This window comes from Anas platyrhynchos, chromosome 1 (assembly GCF_047663525.1).
Source record: "Anas platyrhynchos isolate ZD024472 breed Pekin duck chromosome 1, IASCAAS_PekinDuck_T2T, whole genome shotgun sequence".
In the NCBI taxonomy this organism is placed as follows: Eukaryota; Metazoa; Chordata; class Aves; order Anseriformes; family Anatidae; genus Anas; species Anas platyrhynchos.
Window position 1 is genome coordinate 18,286,319 of NC_092587.1, and position 21,366 is coordinate 18,307,684.

Here is a 21,366-nt window from a genome sequence, read left to right on the forward strand (position 1 = left end):
GATATATATAAATATATATATATATATAAATATATAAATATATATATATATATATATATATATATATATGTATTTGGTAAAGCTATTAACAAACAATATAATTTTTATACAATACTGTTTTCCTTCGAATGTAAAACCTTATAAACAAAAACTGTTTTTTATACCTGCTTTTCCTCAAGGAGTTTGTTTCATATGTTTATAGATATTTCACCATAACCAAGTAGAGCTCTCAACAGATTTTTTTTTTTCTTAGTAAGTATGACAGAATTGTGACCAATGTCTTTGTTCTTGGAAAGGTAAAATCAATAGGCACAGTAAACATATACAATCTTATTCATTATTATAAACTAATCTTCTTGCCAGCTCTCCCCATCTTACTCTTAGCAACCCAGAGTTGCCAGTTCTCTCCCTATCCTACTTCTGTTTTATTAAGAACCACATCTGAGAAAATTTTACATTAAAAAAAAAAAGGGGGGGGAGGAGGGAGAGGGAAAGAAAATTGATTAAGACAGCACATTTCAAATAATAAAACATCATTGAATTATATATTCAAATTTAGGAGAACATTTACGTATTTTTAATTTGTTTTATTTTATTATTTTATTTATTTTATATTTTATTTTTTTATTTTTAAACCAGGAAATGATTTACCTGAGATGTACTGGATGTTAATGGTATGATATGATTAATTATCATTATGTAATGATATTTTCCACCCTTTATGTGGAAAACAGATAGTGTAGAGGATTTGCCCTTTGAAATTCCTATTTCTTCTACTACCTGCTGTTGAATTTTAATTTAGAAGTTTAACTTTAAATACTAAATTAGGGTAGATGTGTCTGAACCTGAGATACCTACAAAGGCATCTAAATCCGCTTCTGGGCATAGACTTTGTGACTAATAACTCATGAGTATTAAATTTCTGTGTTGGAGTGTGCTATTCTTTCTTTGCTTGAAGTACATAAGGTGAACAAACCTTGTCATCAGACTTCCTAGAAATCTTCTAGAAGAATCTTTCTAGAATCCTCTAGATCCTAGAAGAAAGATTCTTTCTAGAAGAATCTTTCCAATATTTCTAGAAACCTAGAAGTTTGCTGTGCTTCCCACTGCCACGTCTGTCCTGATCTATCTTTCAGGTAGTACCAAGGTCCCTTTCTCTCAGGGAAGGAAGTACTCAGATCTGATAGCAGCACTCAGCTCTGGCAGCTCATTTGGCACATTTTGGCAGTTGTAGTTTAACTACAACTTAATACTCTGGAAGATAGGCTCGTGACTAATGCATTTATGAAGGTCTGCTATTACCCAGGTGTAGAGATATGCAAAAAAAAAAAAAAAAAAAGTGTCTTGTCATTATAATGACATTATAATGACAACATTTTAATTTAATCAGATGTGTGTCTTTTCAGTCTTCTAAGCAATATCACAATTCTTCATTTATGAAAACATTCCTTTATTGTGTAGGTGTCTAGTGTTTGACATGTTATGAAATTTCTTAAACTCATTTATTTCTTAGTAAGAAATGTCTCTGTGTAATAAGTCTTTCATTTTCATCATCCTATATATAAAGAAACTTAACTAGTACGGCACATTTAGGATAAATGCCATGATTTACATCAGCTATAACAGTAAATAACCTTTTTAGAGTGATAACAGGTCTAAATTTCTCTTTCAGTAAAACTAAATTCCGTGTATAGCTAGTATGGTAATACCATAACTCTTTCCCTTCTTCTCCTTTGCATACTTAGTTTCCTTCTCACACTTATCCTATATTTTTTTGTTCATCTTGTTCCCTTTCTACACGATAGTGCCAGGTTTTAACCTTTCTCCTGTGGGATATGAAAGATATCCTCTCTACAGAACCTGCATTCACCTGCAAAAATGTTATTTCTGTTTTAAAGTTTGTCTTCAGGGGCTCTGAGTTCTTCTAGGGTTCAGAGTAGTGTCAGTGCTTATACATCTCAATAGACAGAATTTTGATAATTTTAGATGCCAAGTGATGTGGAACACATCACTTGGCATCTAAAATGCCAACTGCATTAAAATTTTTTAACTGCATAAAATTTTACTGCTTAAACACATTGTACCTGATGTTGCTTTTTTTATACCCAGCCAGTTCATACACTGTGATCTTTCATTGTCAAGCTAAAATGGTTGGCATAAAGAAGTAGTATAGAGTTTTCAGTCATGAACTGGAATATGGGCATTAGGATCCATATTATTATTATTATTTTTTATACTTGAAAGCCCTAAATGCACTCTGCTATTTACTCAGCCTATAAATAAGAAACTACTGTCTTTCTTGACAACGCAAAATAGTTGCTATAGTTAAGTTAAAGTCTCCAGAAGACAAAGTGGTCTATATTTGGTTACATTACTTAACTTTCATAGGATATTTTTCTTATTTTCTTTGACTCTGACAACTACTGAACATCAAGACCCAACGGTGTGAACTTTTTAGGCCTGAAAGTTTTAACAGACCACTGCTTCTCCTACTACTTTAGTATAAGGGAGGACTCATCATGATTACTTCACTTTTCAACTCCCAGGAAAGTAAAAACACTAAATGAAAAATATTTAGGTATTATATAAGAACAAATAAGCCACATGGAGGAAATCAGCATTTTGAAGTTCTAAATTAAATCTTTTGTAATAATTTAGGTGAACAAGTTTTGCTTATCTTCCATATTGACTATGTGACATGATATGAAACAGCATCTCTTACCATACTCCAGCTACTAAAATGCTATTAGAAAAAAATCAGAATCATTTTCCATAGCTTTCATCCTCTTTTGAAAGAACAGAATCCTTTCTTGATGTAAAGACTTGCGATCACAGCACCTACCTCAGTCATAAATGTTCTGTTTAGGAGAGCAATAACATTGTTTCCTTTCCCAGAGTAATATGAAAGTCTGTAAAAGAAGTCCAATTTCCGTTGCATTGTTGCTGTCACACTTAAGAGATGTTTTCAGCAGAGGACTGTAGCTGTGAAGGATGAAAGGGTGATATTATTGTCACACACTTGAGGTTCAAAATTTAAGCTTACTGCTGATGGAGAGAGGAATTTTAATTTAGAAATTATGTACTCAGTTACTCTATCAGCCTGTGCCATAAGTAGAATGTGTATTCTACCTATGGCACAATAGAAAAAACCTTTTACAGGCTTGTTACTTTTGCTTTCTATTCTGAACAGGGTGTGATCAGTAGCTAATCTAAGTATAATCAAATCTTTCAATGGTCTGAGGAACATCTGTCACTCAAACACCTTAAAAATTAAAATGAAGATAAATCAGATAAATAGATAAATAGAAAATGAAAATAAGTAAAATCAATAAGAACAAACCACACCTGATGGACTGTCTGCTCCAGGCCCAATTCTATAATTTTGTCATATTCTGTTTTCTGTAGCTTCAAAAAAATACAAAACATCTAATAATAATGACCTGAATTTCTAGATTAGCATTTTGTTTATTCTGAATTTAGTGTTCATTTTAGTACTATAGAGCTTTTCCAAAATGATCTTGTTGTGTCTAGCCTTGTATAATGTAAAAATCTAGTGTTCTGTAAGAATATATTATGATGGCACAGAATTTTAAACTTCACAGGTAGACAGTAACCTATCCGACCTGGAATATTCTGTCCAGTAATAATCTCTTGCATGCTAGATGCTTTAAGGTTTAGGTATACTACAGTTTTATATAATTATAAATAATTATTAAATAATTATAAATCCACTTGTGGTCTATCTTATATGGTTTAAAAGCCGAACTGAAATGATTAAATATCTTTCTTATACCTTCAATAGAAAGAAGGTTGTTTTATTTCAGGGTAATTCACATTTTAAGTAGTTTAAATGACTGCTAGAAACACCTATCAATGCCTGTTAGCTAGAGCTAATTAACAGTCAATAGGCTCTTAGATTTGTACTCACTGTTAGGTGGCATGAATTTCCATTAGGTTCCCACTGCATGCCCGTTAGGTTCCAACTTATTTACTATCATTTGCCTTTGAAAGTTGCTAGCTTCTCATATTTCCATTCTTACTGAATAACTAAAAATATCAGTTCTATGTCTGGATCTAGTGATATGCTATTGTATCATTCATCTTTTCTCCTTCTGGGTCTTCATGAAAGGTCATTCTAAAATGTTAAGCATCATGCAAAGTGGGCAGAAGAGCTTGAATACCTCCAATTTATAGGCAAGAGAGGCTGTTGGGAATTACTCTCCTTTTGTACTTGACTGGTGAGGACACACCTCGAATACAGTGTTCAGTTTTGGGCCCCTCACTACAAGAAGGACATTGAGGTGATGGAGCATGACCAGAGAAGGGCAACGAAGCTGGTGAGGCATCTAGACAACAAGTCTTATGAGGAGTGGCTGAGGGAACTGGGGTTGCTTAGCCTAAAGAAAAGGAGGCTCGTATCTTGCTGTACAATTACCTTAAAGGGCAAGGTGGGGATTGGGCTGTTCTCTCAAATACCAAATGATAAGATGAGGGGAAATAGCCTCAAGTTGTGCCAGGGGAGGATTAGGTTGGATATTAGGAGAAATTTCTTTACTGAAAGGGTTGTGCAGTATTGGAATAGGCTGCCCAGGGGAGTGGTTGAGTAACATCCCTGAAGGTCTTCAAGAAACATGTTGACAGTACTCAATAGCATGGTATAGTGGTGGAATTTAATACTAGGGTTAAAGGTTGGTCTAGAGGATCTTAGAGGTGTTTTCCAACCTGAATGATTCTATGATACTTCCAAAAAATCTCCCTCTGACCATATTGATGGGAGAATGGGTTTCATTGTTCTGACACCCACTCAAAACTTTGTCATACACAGATTTACGTGTATTGCTGGAATAGATTGGCACTTAATTTAGCTTACTAATCAGCATGACTTTATTAATGTAATTCACTAACTGACATTTACAATACTTAGACTATCTGCTCATGAATACACTCTTCTAATGTTTTCTGGTTAGGAGCTTATATTCCAGATAATGAAACATGCAGACACCTTTTAATATTAATCCTAGATCCTGGTACTCCAAACTCTTCACTGAAAAAAAAATGGAATACACTGATCTTATCTTTTATTTACACAGATCTTATCTTTTATTTATTTATTTATTTTATTTATAGATTAAATTATGAAGCAATTACTCACCAGAGAATGGCATTATCTATCAAGATGACCTCAAAAATTCTTTAAGGAAATAGCATTTTATTTGGGCCTGAAAAGAGCACAAGTAATGCTTTCTTCTTATTTCAACTCCCTTTGCTTAAGTGAGGAAGTTATGAGCTCTTTTACCAGTATAGTTTTAAACGACTACAATGTAAATTTGGTTAAATCTTTGTTAGAGTGAGTGCAATATACAGAATGAGTAAATATAAAACTATGTGAAACTAAAAGAAAGGACAAACAAGAGATATGACATCACAAATGCAAAATTTCACTGGACAGAAAGAAAAGAAAGATAGGAAGGAGGGACTCTACTATGGTTCTACCTCAGATAAAGAATACACCATTAGATCAACCCTTAATACCTAGAGAAGGTAGGAGAGGGTTTCTAAGCAGACTCTGAAAGGAAGCTTGAGTTGGAGTTTGTGTTTATCAGACACCAGAGAATCTGTTCCTCAGGCAACATTTCCTCTCTTACTCTTACTCCCACTGTTCTGGATGGTCTGATGTCTAAGAGAGAGTAATTTATGATGCAGCCCTATCACAAGTACACATTCATTGGAAATTTGGCTTTGTTGACTTTGTTCAAAAAATTGCTTGCTGTTCCTTGGAATGATTTTTTGTAAGACCAAATTTTGTATCTATGGGATTTACAATTAAAATTGATACTGAAGTTTTAGCCCATGTTGTTGCCAAATTTATCCAGAAGGAGGAATATCTGCAAACAAATATATTGACCTTCCGTGGAATGAGCAGCCATTGGTATAATATTCTTGCTAGTTTAAATTCTGGATGAATGGAGGATATTTTATCCAAAATACTTTTCTGTCCCCATCAAACCAACTCCAAGCAGCTAGTTTCTGGTTTATACTCACCATCCCTACAACACAAATGGGAAAGCTAAATTTGCTGTTGCAACAACTATAGGGATTAGGAAAGACAAATTTAAATCTGATAGCAAAATTTCTCTTTCATTTAACACATGAATATGTCAAGAAAACCTGTACTTATTAAAGAAGATCAGAAGAAAAGACAAGGTTGCATAACTGTCTTTTCTTGATTTTTAAGCCTTTAGCAGTATAGTCTCATATATATGCAGCTTGCTAATCATTAATTTGTCATGAAATTCAGGAGGGAATTCTTGTGCTACGATTTATTCCTTTTTTCCATTCTTGTATTTTAGAGGAATTCAAAATAAATAGAAACCCTTCAACAAGTGCACCCAAGTAATTATTTTCTTTTAACAAGATTATTAGTTTATTGGTTTATGTTGAAGTGGGCTTCTCAGTTATTATATCTAATTTATAGTACATTACGTTTTGAAGAATGATATGATGATAAGTGCCATATTAGAGTGTCATTATTTGCAATGCAATAGTTAAGAAATCGTGTTTCATATCCTTTTGGTTCAATGGCTTCTTATAACTTAATTATTGAAAGAACTGGCTCATGATTCTGTCTTTCAACAATTTAGTATAAAATTATTTCTGTAAGTTTTGTTAAAAGGACTTTGTGTAAAATTTGAAAATTGTGCATTTTTTATGTAATTAATATTACAGTTTTAGTTAAAGCTTTGCTTCAGAGTTTTAAAGAAATAAACATATTTTAAATGAAAATATTTAATAAACATATATCCATAAGTGTTTATAAGTGTTTTTGTACTTCATGTAATAAAGGATATAACTGATTTTTTAGTTTGGGTATATCATAAAAAATGTAGTTTAAGGTAACTTAAAAGTTGCAAACATCATAATGATAAGGGCCAATACATTAACAAGGCATCAAACATGTTAGAAGGCTTCAAAATAAGCTATCTTATCTTTGTTAGGACAGGGTATCTCATCTAAAATGATGCAGTCTTGTCTCTTGACTAATACATTTCAAATTTGATCTTATCAATGTTTATAAATACTTTAAGTGTGGGAGACAAAGGGTCATCCTCTTTTCAGTGGTTTGTGGGGACAAGACAAGGAGAAAAGGCCACAAAATGGATCATAGGCCACACCAATATGAAAGAACTTCACAGTGAGGGTGACGGAGCACTGGAACAGGCTGCCCGGGAGGCTGTTGAGTCTGCTTCTCTGGAGATATTCAAGACCCATCTGAACACCTACCTGGGCAACCTTCTCTAGGGAACCTGCTTTGGCAGGGGGTTGGACCCAATGATCTCTTGAGGTCCCTTCCAACCCCTACAATTTTGTGATTCTGTGATTCTGTGAAATTTCCTGACTGCTTGTAACCAAGAAAAAGAAACATTTCTATACATTATAACTGCCTCTCATTCTTATCAAAAGCAACAACACTGCTTTTGCAATGCAATGCAACTACTCAGACATTTATATTCATATGATTCATTGTTATTAACATTAAAAGAGTAAGGGTCTGCTCTCCTGGATTAGCCTGAAATATAGGAACAGTAGTTCCCATGTAGCTGAGTCAAGTATGACATTCGCCATATCTGAGCAACAATCTGCATGGATATAAAACCATGTTTTTATTATAGACTAAATGCCATACAGAAAATGGGTTGTTTCTAAAAACAGTCTGAATACATTTACTTAGCCATATTTGATGTTCTATGTAATTGAACAAGTGTAGCCATACCCTACTACCTGTTGTCCTCAAAAAGAGGAAGCTAGAGTTTGGACAGAGAGTAAGAATCAATGTAATAGGGGATGCAAACAGAGACTTAAGAAATAATCATTATATAAATGCACAAGTACTGCATATATGGTGCGGAGGATGGAAGGACACAAACAGGATCATCAGCTTTGTTAATGAGCTTTTCAGTTTTCAAAGACTTTTTTTTTTTTTTTTCCCCAGAGTGTATCACAATTTCTTAATCTATGAGACTGACTACCTAACAAATCTCTCCATGAGCATTCTTGCTGCCTTTTTGTGACCAGTTATATTTTCATCATGTCATCCTCTTAGATGAGTCAAAGTCAGTCAAGGGTAGAGGACATATAAAAGAGTTACTGTTGAAGTTTATCAGTGCAAAGTATTAAACAAGACAGAGAAATGATGAATAGAGGAGTGAAAAGTAAAAGCCAGGAACAAAAAAACATTGGAAGCATAGCTGCTGCTACTCCCTTTGGACATGGAACTAATGTCACAGGAGTCTGAGGCTGCCTCTGCTCTCTGATGGGTAACTTAAGAAAGACAGAGTAAAGATATATATCCATTTTCAATTTTGGGCTAACTATTAATTTAAATGGAAAGAAAGATGATTTCTTAGTAAAAGCTGAATTATTTGTTTTCTTTCCAAGCTGGAATTATTTTTTTTTTTTTACCTGAATCCAAATTTCTCTCAAGGTCTGGATGATATGTTTCTCTATTTCATTACTTTCAGCAGCTTGGTAATTTGGACAGTGCACTCAGCAGTTTGGGGTATTAGGACCCCAGAAGGTTTAATTCTGCCTTACAACACAATATAATGAACCTGTAACTTAACAGAGACCTTCTTATTATAGTCAATGACTATAGATTTGATTATTCAACTACAAGAAAGCACAATATGGATAGCTTCCCAGAATGTTGGTGGCCACAGTGAAAGAAGTCATCAAAGTCTGAGAGGTGACAAATAGCTCCTAGTCCATGTTTTACTCCAGCTGTAGTGCACTCACCACAGAAAATGCAAGATAGCACAAGATATTTATTTTATTTCAGTAGTGCTTCTCTAACAGCCAATGCCTTCTGAGAATACACTAGTGTTGAATAAAATACTACAGACATCTCCAAAGTGAAATTTTCTAGGCAGAGGAAAAATTGAGCAAATGACATTTAAATCTGGATGTATACTACCTATAATTTCTCTGTTTGTTGTTGTTGTTGTTTAAAGAGACAAATGAATTTCCATATAATTTTAAAACACTATATACTGTAATAATAATTCAGAATTCAAACACTTTTACATTTAATGAACCATTGAATATATATAGCCATTCATTATATTAGCAATAACACTTTCCAAGATAGATGTGCATCTATTGTTCTGTGTCTGATTGGGAATTCAGTGATTCAAACATGGCCAAATGGTTCTGTCACATGAAACTGTGCAAATTGACCCATATTTTCCAATGGAAGGGAAAAAAAAAGGGGGGGGGGGGTATCTCCATGGGAAGGTTATCCAGTTCAGATGAACACAAGTTTGCAGACACCTAATCTTTGCCATGTTTGTTATCATTCTTTTGCAGAGCAACATGATGAGCTGGGCTAGTTGAAGAATAGCTCTGCCTCCAATATAACAGATATCTGCTAAAGGAAATGTCACTACAGCTGCTGAACCACTGTTTACAGTATAGGTGTGTTTAAGAACAATCTGTTCCTGGATCATTCTTCACTGTCCCCCAGCAATTCTCTATGTGGGAAAAGTTTCTATAAGTTCTTGATTTTGCTCAGACTAGGTCCCAGATTATTATACTCCCTGTCTCCAGCAGAATCATAGGTATAATGCCTACAACAGTGTTCTCTCTCTGCTGATAGACGCATCTTCCCTACCAAATAAAAAACCATTAAAGTTTTGACCCTTTCTGGATTTTGTAACTTTTCCATGCACATGCATGAACTGTTTGTTTATTGCATCCAAATTTCACTCTCATTACCCATTTATGTATATTCAGGGTAGGATTAGTTTCAGGCCCTAAATTAGGCAGACAAGATCTTCTCTTCTATTCCTTCACATACCTTTTATACTTCATCTTGCACAGAGGCATGTGCTTTAGGAGGAATGCATGCCTAGGACCTTAAAATTTTGGCACAAGCTTGTGGCCTAGGTTAGGTAGATTTCAATCAATTATTTTTGTTATTTTATCTTCCTTTTTGCTTTCTTTAACTGCCTCTGTAGGAAGGCTTAATCAGTTTGAAAACTTAATAAAAGTATCCATGACATTGTTAAATATATATAATATGGTAAATCTCACATTTCCCACAAAATCCACAAGTAGGTTTTGCTTTCTGGATGACCAGTGTCTTCCATGAATGTAACCCATTGATAATTAAATGAGCAAAAGTTTTATTTTCAACAAAACACAACAACGCAAGAGCAAAAACCTCACCATATAAACATTACAATGCATTCATCGCTTTAAAATGTGTACTTTGACTGCCCAGTGTAGCAAATAACAAAGTGTAAGTGAAAAGCATGTGGTTCAGTCTCTATTCATGTAGTGTTCAAGCGCTCAGCATCCTGACCAGCTTTTGCCAAAAAGATTTTGAGAAGCTACTTACCATAAAGCTTGTGTTTGCTGGTGTCTTACATGTACATGCCAGTCAAGCTCATTCAGTCACTAGCTGTAAAAGATGAATTAATATTTGTAGTCTTGGTCATGCTATGGGTATAAATCTGACATCTGCTCTCAGGAAGAGAAGAAACACTTAACAGGTGCAGCTGTAGATATTGTGCAGGTACTATGCAATATTATTATTTTGAGAAGGGCTATTCTTTGGAAATGGTTGTGACTGGTATGCTATGGTACTAATTCAATCTTTTAACATCCCATTTATAGGCTATGCCCTATGACAGAGAAATAAAACCTGAGGGTTGTAAAATGTGTTTCATGTTTGCAGGCTGAGTATTTTGGTTCTGCATTTTAAGAATATTAATCAACAAGAAATCAGCATTTTTTTCCAGAACTGTTACAGTGCATATGGAAAATGCATTTGAAAGAATCCAACAGAAAAGGCAGAAATGTTAACCTTTTTTTTTTTTTTTCCTTTTGTCCTGGTTTCAGTTAGCACAGAATTAATTTTCTTCCTAGTAGCTGGTGGAATGCTGTGTTTTGGCTTAGGATGAGAAGAGTGCTGATAACACCCCGATGCTTTAATTGTTGCAGAGCAGTGCTTATACTAAGCCAAGGACATCTCAGCCTTTTGCTCTGTCCTGCCAACGGGCAGGCTGGGGGTGCAGTAAGAGCTGGGAGGGGACAGACCCAGGACAGGTGACCCAAACTAGCCAAAGGGGTATTCCATACCATCTGACGTCATGCTAAACAATATATAGGGGTGGCTAGCTGGGGGGGAAGGGGCCGGACTGCTCGGGGTTAGGCTGGGCATCGGTCAGCGAGTGGTGAGCAATTGCATTGTGCATCACTTGTTTGTACATACTATTATTACTTTCCTATTATCATCATTGTATTATTATTGTTATTATTTTTATTATTATTTTGTTATTATTATTTTCCTGTCTTATTAAACTGTCTTTATCTCAACTCACGGGCTTCACTTTCCATTTCTCTCCCCCGTCCCGGAGAGGGAGGGGGGAGGGTGAGCGAACGGCTGCGTGGTGTTTAGCTGCCGGCCGGGTTAAACCACAACACCTTTTTTTTTTTTTCCTGAGAATACAATGGTTTAAAGCATTTGAATGCAAGTCTGCATGTTAAATTCAATTCTCTAGCTTCTGGGACTGTTTGTGGGGATGAGAGTCTCTCTCTACTTTCTCTTGAAAAATCATGAAATCTTGCAGATTTTCACTTTGTTAAAAGTGTTTTATTGTCAAAGTTCACATTTTAGCTTCCCAATTATGATAATTTAGGATTTGGGTTTTACATAACAATATTCTCTTGTCTCTCATGACAGAAAGTTCTAATTTCCAGTTGGTTTTGAACCAGTGTTTCTTTAAAACAGAGAATACATCTCTTCGATGTGACTGAAGGAAGGAAAATTATGCACTGAGACATGCTATATCAGCCTGTATCCAAGGCCACTGAAATAATCGATGTCCTTCAAGGCCAATCTCCACCATAGCTGAAAAGTTATGGAGACTGGAGAAGGACTCCAAATACTGGAGAGAGGGAAATGTTAAAAAAATCCATTTTCAAAAAGACACAAAATTAAACTAGAAGAGCTAAAGGGCAGTGAGCATTGATCTCTGCGAAAATTACAGAGGCCTCTGAGCACGTTTCTAGGCACAAGAAGGAGCAGAAGGTGATTGGGAACAATCAACATAATTTAGCAGGTGTAAATTTTGCCTCACCCACTGACTTGGCTCTGAAGATTGAATAATTGGATGAGGGGAGACAAGTAGATACTAGGACAAGGTTTTGGACATGATCTGCCACAACACTCTGATATCCAAACAAGGATACTATAGACTGGATGGGTAGATAAATAGAAGGGTTAAAAATCAATTGAATGGTCGTGGATTAATGGATTTTTCTCAACCTGTAGGCTGGTAAGTGGACTACCATAAGGATAGTAACCTGGGTTCATGTCCTATTTAAATTCATTTTTTAATGACTTGGAGGAGATAATGACATACTCTTGAGATCTTTTGCAGCTGACACTTAATTGGGACACCTAGTTTGTTTGAGAGCAGAAGGACTTAGGCTGGAGGAATGAGGAAAAGGAACTTTGTGAGATTCACCAAGGACAAAGTCAAAGCCAAAGCCAACCATACCCTGTGCTGCATCAAAAAGCATGGCCAGCAGGACAAGGGAGGTTACTCTCTCTCTCTAGTCTGCTCTTGTGAGACCCCACTTGATGTCTGGGGGCCTGGGGACTCTGGGGCCCCCAGAACAAGAAGTACATAAACGTATTACAAGTCTAGAGGAGGGGCACAAAGATGATCAAAGGGCTGGAGGACCTATCCTATGAAGACAGGCTGAGGAAGTTGGGTTTGTTCAGCCTGGAGAAGAGAAGGCTCCAGGGAAACCTTATAGCAATCTTCCAGTACCTAAATAGGCCCTACAGGAAAGCTGGGGAGGGACTCTTTGTCAGGAAGTATAGTGATGGGATGAGTAATGGCTTTAAACTGAAAGAGGGTACAGTCAGATTAGTTATAGGAAATAAATTCTTTACCATGAGGGTGGTGAGGCACTGGAACAGTTTGCCCAGAGACATTGTGGATGTTTCATCCCTGGAAATGGGGGTTTGAACTGGATGACCCTTTCTACCCAAGCCATGTTATGATTCTATGATACATATCTCACTGAAGATATATCAAAAAATATATGTCTTCATGTTTCCCCATGAAGCCAGTGGAAAAGGCTCTCCTCAGTGATAGTATAGTTTCTCTCCATCCTGGGAAGTTTTCAGGACCTAACTAGATAAAGCCTTGAGCTGCTTGATCTGACTTCTCAGCTGACATTTGAGTAGAAGGTTGGATTACTTTTCTTTTTTTTTTTTTAACTACCATTTCTTTACTTTCTGAATTGTATGCCCATGAAGACATAATTCCATAGGCATAGGTACTCAATTCCATAGGCATAGCTAAAGTACTCAGCACCAGGATAGAGAAGTATTCCTTGAACCTCTCCAAACCCTTTCAAAATTCTAAACCCTTTGAAACTGCAATAAGAATTAAAAATAATATAGGAAAAAACTATTCTTTCAAGATGAGGAAGTTCTCTGACAGTGAGATAGAGCACAAACACACTTGAATTAAGTAGGAGAGCACCAGCAGCAATAAGTAGATATTTCAGGTATTTAGGGAAACAGCCTGTCTCATAGGACTCTTCGTTTGCCAAATTTAACAAAGAATTATAGCTGTTGTATAGCATTTCTGAATTATTTTATGCCAGTTCTGTAGTAAGAACTGATTTCTGATATTCTGATATTCTCTGAAAGAAATAAACTGAATCACAGGACACGGTTGACTTCTCCACTCATCTGTCAGTCAGGAGAAACACCACGACATTCTTTCATGAAGCTGGAATAAAAGTGACAGTGATATCCCCTTTCTTGATCCTGTCTGAGAAATGAAACAAAATGTTGCTTGCCTGTAGCTAGTCAGATGAGAGAAACTCATGATAAACAGCTGGCATGACACACACATTTCCCAGACATATAAAGAAAAGGTACATTATATACTTCATATAAATATGTGTTTAAAATCCCTTCCAATAACGTACTTGCATTACAGTTTTGGAAATTGTTCTTCCTTTAGTAATTTTATCAAACCATTGAAACCAATGAAACTTTTCATCTGTGTAAATTTTGGCAAATCGGTTTGGCATGTATGACACAAATCTTGACACTCATATAAGCAGACTTCCTTTTAAAGTTCTATTGATTGCTGATCCTCTGAAAGGGTGGAGTTTTAATCTTCATTGTATTCCTGTATAAACACACAGAGCCGTAACACTTAATTGGGATTCATTGAAATTGCACCATTCATTGGAATTTCAGTTTTAAGTGGCTCTCAACTCTAGATATACATGTACATTATTCATTAGAAACATTATCTGAACTTGAATTTGCTTGCTTTTTAAACTCTATTTTTAAATATAGTTATTTTTATTTATTTAACTCTATTTAAAAGAGCTTTGACAGAGTTGGAAAAACTATGATGTAAACATCATTTAATTTTGTTTGGAACATATTTTTCTGATGAAAACTTGGTTAGCAGTGATTGACTAATTATGGAAATCAAAAAAGCAATTATATTCTGAAGAACAAGTTTCTGGACCGCAGCACCTTAAGTTTTTTCTCCTCTTCCTTCCCATGGATGTTTTTTAGCAGGTACTGCAAAATGTTTTGGAATTAATCATCTGGAGAAGTATTACACCTAAATTTATAAATAAATATTTTGGGAAGAGATGGATAATTTTTATCTGTCTGTTAATTACAAATTATCCTGTAAACTCAGTCTAATTAAATGAAACATTTCATATGTTTTATTAATCCAAAGCTATAGACTGAATGAGTCTTTTTTTTTTACATTCGGACAGGTATTATAATACCCGCTTATCTGTAAGCCATCAGTTATTAGGTTCTGAGATTAATTTTCAAACTATGTTTTTGCCTTTCCTTAAACTGAACTTTTATGTTAGCTGAAGACATTGTGCCTTGGTCTTAATATACATTTCTTACTCACCTCTCTGCTTTGCAATGTGGTCATAGTCAGGACAGATATTAACATATTTAGACTATATCCAAAAAATTCACTGTTGGTCTCACATGAGAAATTCTTGATGTCTAGATAGCACTTCTGAATTTCTATATCACATCATTGGAAGAGACCTCAAGATCATCGAGTCCAACCTCTGACCTAACGCTAACAGTCCCCACTAAACCATATCCCTAAGCTCTACATCTAAACGTCTTTTGAAGACCTCCAGGGATGGTGACTCCACCACCTCCCTGGGCAGCCTGTTCCAATGCCTCACAACCCTTTCAGTAAAGAAGCTCTTCCTAACATCTAACCTAAAACTCCCCTGGCGCAACTTTAGCCCGTTCCCCCTCGTCCTGTCACCAGGCACATGGGAGAACAGGCCAACCCCCACCTCTCTACAGCCTCCTTTAAGGTATCTGTAGAGAGCAATAAGGTCGCCCCTGAGCCTCCTCTTCTCCAGGCTGAACAAGCCCAGCTCCTTCAGCCGCTCCTCGTAGGACTTGTTCTCCAGGCCCCTCACCAGCTTCGTCGCCCTTCTTTGGACTCGCTCAAGCACCTCGATGTCCTTCTTGTAGCGAGGGGCCCAAAACTGAACACAGTACTCGAGGTGCGGCCTCACCAGAGCCGAGTACAGGGGGACGATCACCTCCCTAGCCCTGCTGGTCACACTGTTTCTGATACAAGCCAGGATGCCGTTGGCCTTCTTGGCCACCTGAGCACACTGCTGGCTCATATTCAGCCGACTGTCCACCATCACTCCCAGGTCCTTCTCTGCCTGGCAGCTCTCCAACCACTCATCTCCCAGCCTGTAGCTCTGCTTGGGGTTATTGCGCCCCAGGTGCAGGACCCGGCACTTGGTTAAAGTTCATGCAGTTGACCTCAGCCCATCGGTGCAGCCTATCCAGATCCTCCTGCAGAGCCTTCCTACCCTTTCATTTCTTTCATCAGAATCTGATGGAAGCTGTTTTTTGACTGTTGGACCAAAATGACAAGCTGGCCAATACAGCCAAGGCTTTTATACTTTAAGCTCTGAGTCACTTGTTTTCAGTGACTCCTCCTACTCTCCATTGATTTCTGTCAGTATTCACAGAAAACATGGAGGAACCCACTGACTTTATTATGCATAAATTATTCCCTTGTCTGAAAGACAGTTGCAGGAATTTAAATGCTCCATTTGCTAAGCAGATGGATTGGTAAATTGTTTTTACATGTTAGTGATTGCTAATTTAATGGCAGTAGGAGAAAAGAAGAAAAATACTTTCTGAAGTATTCTGAAACATTTCAGTATCTATTATTCTTTCAACCCTTCATCTGGAATAAATAAATAAATAAATAAATAAATACAGGAAAGAAAAAAATGGGAATGGTGTAAATGGCAATCTGCCTAGAATCTAAAGTTCAATACTGCTTCTTGTATCTCTGTTGCTGTCCTTCTCTTTAGTGCTTGCAATTTGAAAAACAGCAATAATCATAGTTTCTAAGTGTCTGACATCCTAGAGAAGGCAGATAAAACCTGTATCAAGACTCACTGGTCCTTTTGAACAGAAAGACACAATAAAATTTCTGTGTGTTAATAATCTAGATGAGTCTAGATGACTCATGATTTTAATTGAAATCTCTTGAAGGTATACACTGTTTTGGGGTGAGCATCTCAGCACTATATTTTTCAAAGATCAAAAAGTTCTCCTACTATGGCTAAGTTGAGTCAAGAGAAAGAAAGGAGCTCTTCTTACTCAACAGAGAATAGACAGCATTTTTTTGTTGTTGTTGTTTTTGTTTGTTTGTTTGTTTGTTTGTGTAATAAATGGCTCAGTCTTCAAAATAGGACTATAATCAAAAGTTTACAATTTATTAAAGGAATAGAGGTAAGCAAATAGCACTGGGTGCGCCAGGAGTCTGTGCTCCACCAAGACACACACCAGTTACATCAAGCAGCTGATTTTTATGCTCCTAGGCTAATACATATTCATTACTACTTCTAAAAAAAAACAGGGTTATTATAATTAGTTTCCGGAGTCCAGACCCTCCTACTGGAGCATGCGTATCAGTCTCTGGTGGTCCCTCTGGGGGTCTCTCGTGCTGAAGGCTCACAGTCTTCCTCCCTCTTGTCCTTCTCCTTTGTCCAACCTGGCTGTATGTCAGAGACTTGTGCAACATCCCCTGCAAGCTTTATCTTTTAGTTGTTCTTCAGCTCTCCCCGTCTTCTTAATCTCCTGGCCAGATATCAGAGACTTGCATAGTGTCCCATGCAATAGTCATAATAGTTAGCAGTTATTCTGAAACCCCCCAGATATCAGAGACTTCAAGGAAAAACCTACAAATACATTTCCCTTCAAGCTCTCTATTGACACAAATTGCTAAAACATTCCTTTGCAAGATACAAGAATTATATACATTAACCACCCTGTTTTTCTTAGACTTGTGGTTATGCAAGGGTATGTAAAACAGAAGGTCACATTCATCATACCATGCGGCCCTAGCATTGTTCCATACTGACATGAATCAGATGAACATATCTCACAGTTTGTTTGTTTCCTTATTTCACTGTTTCTTAGTTCAGTTCCAAAGTCAATAAGTGAGATACAGGAATGCCCCAGATTTTGATGTAAATACAATTACAATATTATTACAGCTTTAAGCAGAAGGGTGTCTGAACTCAAAGACAATGGTTGTTGGATGAAGAGAATGTCCCCTTTTTGAGAATCTGTGATTCAATTTAATTTACCCATTAACAAACATATCTAGCTAAACAAAACACAATAACAATAATAATAATAATAATAATAATAATAATAATAATAAATAAATAAACAGCTTCCCAAGCTGCACTTTGATTCAAGCAACATTTTTTTTTAATATGTAGTATTATTTTCTGTGCTCCTGGAGAAAAAAGAAACAAACAAACAAACAAAAAAAAAAAGCAAAGGTGCATAAAGCAAAGATCAGTCTTCACTTGTGAAAAGCATTTGGATTTTAATATCACAGAGTCAAACAATGTTAGGGATTGAAAGGGATCTTGAAAGATCATCTAGCCCAATCCCCATGCCAGAGCAAGAACACCTAGATCAGATAACAGGAACACACAGGAATACATAAAGATATAATTAGATATCATAAGTATAATCATATATATTATTTAAATTATATTTTATATTTATCTATATCATTATATATAATATATAAAATGTATTATATATTAATTATTATTTTAATAAATTATTATTATTGTATTATATATTATTATATATTATTACATATTTTAAATATTATATTATTATATATTAATGTATATATAATATATATACGATGTATATAATATATATAATATAATATATAATGTATATTATACAATACATTATATTATATATTATTATATATAATATTTATGCATTATGTGCATAATCATATCTATTGTTATTTTAAATATATTTATATTATATTATATTATAAAGATATAATTAGAAGGGTAAGCATATATTATGGTATTGCAGGGAAAGGAAGATAAGGTAAAACTGACACTCACTGAGTCAACAAATTCTGATATAACTCAAAACTATAAAGAATTTTGCCTATAGAAGTCTTTTTTTTCATGGCTAATAATCTAATTTATATTTTTAAGACTACTTCAAAGAAAAAAATACAAACATTATTATAATTATGGGTCATTATTTACACGTGTATTTCCATAAAGCACAAAATTCATTAAGATCAATAACTAAAACAATCTTTCTCAACTTTTTCAATATCTCTGTAGAGGCTTGCTTAAGAAGGGAGTCTCTTACGATGGGTACATCACTTCGTCACTTCTTCTTCCCTTTTTCTTTTCCCCACGATTTCTATGTACATGTGTTAGTCTTAGTTTGATATTTCTTTAATTAACATTTTCCTCAAATTCCAAAGGGAAAATATAGATCTTCAGTGTTTCTTGGGTTGTCATTATAAATCTAACGTTACACATAATCTACTATCTGTAAACTAACTGCATAATGTTTATAGTGCTTAAATTTCTTACCTTTGACTCAGTTCTCTATCTAGAGTATCAGGCCACACTACAGTTTAACACCTTAACTATTGGGCTCTGCCCTTTGGCTTTCATATTTCTTGCAAACCTGTTTGATACCTTTCTCTGTGGGTCCTCACACTTCATGTTTGCTTGAAGTATCCTCACACATGTGGATCCCAGTGATTATCTTTGTACTTCTGGGTTATGTTCCTTTCCTTTCCCCCTCGGATTCTCTTTACTCGAGGTATTTTTTTCTGAGTGCAAACATTCATTACTTTATGAATTTTTTTTCGTAATTTTGGTTAAAAAACTGGCTATTTACACTTGAGCAGGTTATAACCGTAGTTATGGTCCACAATAAATCAAACTAGGAATGAACTAAGTGGAGATATTTTCATGCCTAGAACTAGAGGTGGGAGAAGAGCGTAAGTCTAAATCTCATTATTGCCACCCGAGAAGTGCTAGTATTTCAGAATAAAATACCTTTTATTCTGTCCAGATACACTTTAGACAGTAAACATAATCTATTTCTGTCATTTCTCAGTGTCTTCTCTCAACTGAGAGAATCTGAATTTCTCAGTCCCTGTCAATTGTCCTTTCCATTCATCAACCCACCTGACATATGCTAAATTGTCTCCATCCTACCTAACTGGCACTAGCTGTATAAAACTGATTTTTCTGGTTTGCTGTCAAAGCATTCTTTGCTAAGCATGTTGGCAAGGCCAATTTCTGCTTTCATACAGATACAGAACAACTCAAAATAAAATTGAATGACTCCAAATTTATACCATTATATGTCACAGGGGAATTTGTGCCTTGGCAACAATAGATGCTTCTTCATTTAAAGATAACCCCGTGAGTGTATACCTACAGAGAACGTTTTTGTATAGCCAGCTTACTAGCCTCATTCTAACTGCAACAGCACAAAACTCAGTATGGGCTAATTTGTCATCTTTCACTTTGACTATAGTGAAGATGTAACTCATATATTACAAAATTTCTACTGGAAGAGCAGAAGGTTATTATAAGCAACTTAGATTTTCTAAATTATTTTCTTAGTATCACATCAGATTTTTCAGTGTTTATAGTTTTTTTCCTTAGGTTCAATATCTATATTTTTATTTAATTTTGTCATCCAGTAGAATGTTGCCACAACTGTGAACATTTGCAAACATGGATGTAAGATTTGTTTTAAACAGTCTTTTCACAATTTGTCACTTTTGAATTTGCTGTACTGCATGTCTTGCAAAAGAACAGTACCAAAATAAGATCAAATTTCAAAATACGCACTTTCTCAGCAAGTTTATCAAATAGCAAAATATATTAAAATAGCTTCTGAGAATGAGTAATAGCAAAACAGCGAACAGCAGTACACTCCTGACAATATTGACTGCTCTTTCCATAAATAAAGCATCTGTAATTCAAAGCCACCATCAGCTTCAAAAATAGTATGAAAATTGCTGCACAATACATATGTAAAGATCAAAGCAACTTTGTAAGTATTAGCATGCTACACAGGGAATTTTAGGAACAATGGTTTGCACTATTATTGTTACTGAATAAATGCAGTATCATATGGCATTTTGCTTAGTCTTCCAATTGTCACAGAATGGAATAACAATGTATAATACGTGATACAACACTTGAGAAACCTGTCAATGTCAACGCATGATTCAATAGCATGTGTTTAATTATTATTCTTTTTAAAAAAAATTATGATTACATTCTTTTAATGAGTGTTATGAATGTTACAGAATTACACTTGTCCTGAGGTAGAATTTACCTCATTATAAGATATAGCTGCATTATAGGATACAAAGTCTTAAAGTAAATTCTGTAAGATTTTAAATTATGATTATTATTTTAAAATTCACTGGAATAAAATTGCTTGCTTTTAACTTCTTTCTCTGCATTTACATAAAACTATAGTATTTTAAAAAAATGGAGCATCCCATACTATCAAGAAAACAGATGTCTTTGTATTCTAGACCTTAGATACACACATTTGTTTTGATCTCACTGTTTACTGGCATACAACATTACATTATTTATGCATAAAATACACTGCGAAGTCAGAATTTCAACAATTATTAGTGCAAGTCTTACGTCTTCTCTGCCTATTTTTTAATTACTTGATTTTGTTTGATTTTATTCACAAAATAATTAGCTTACTAAGCATCTAATTATTGCCAAGGCATGTTTTATACAGATCTTCACCACTGTGTAAACATTGCATTAGTGAACACTGTAACACTTGAGATGTTCACCATCCAGCCTACTAAAAGTAACATTTTATTGAGGTTAGTAATTGCCTTTAAAGAGCTGTGTTTAATTTGCTTCAGTCCATAATGTTTCCACATTGTT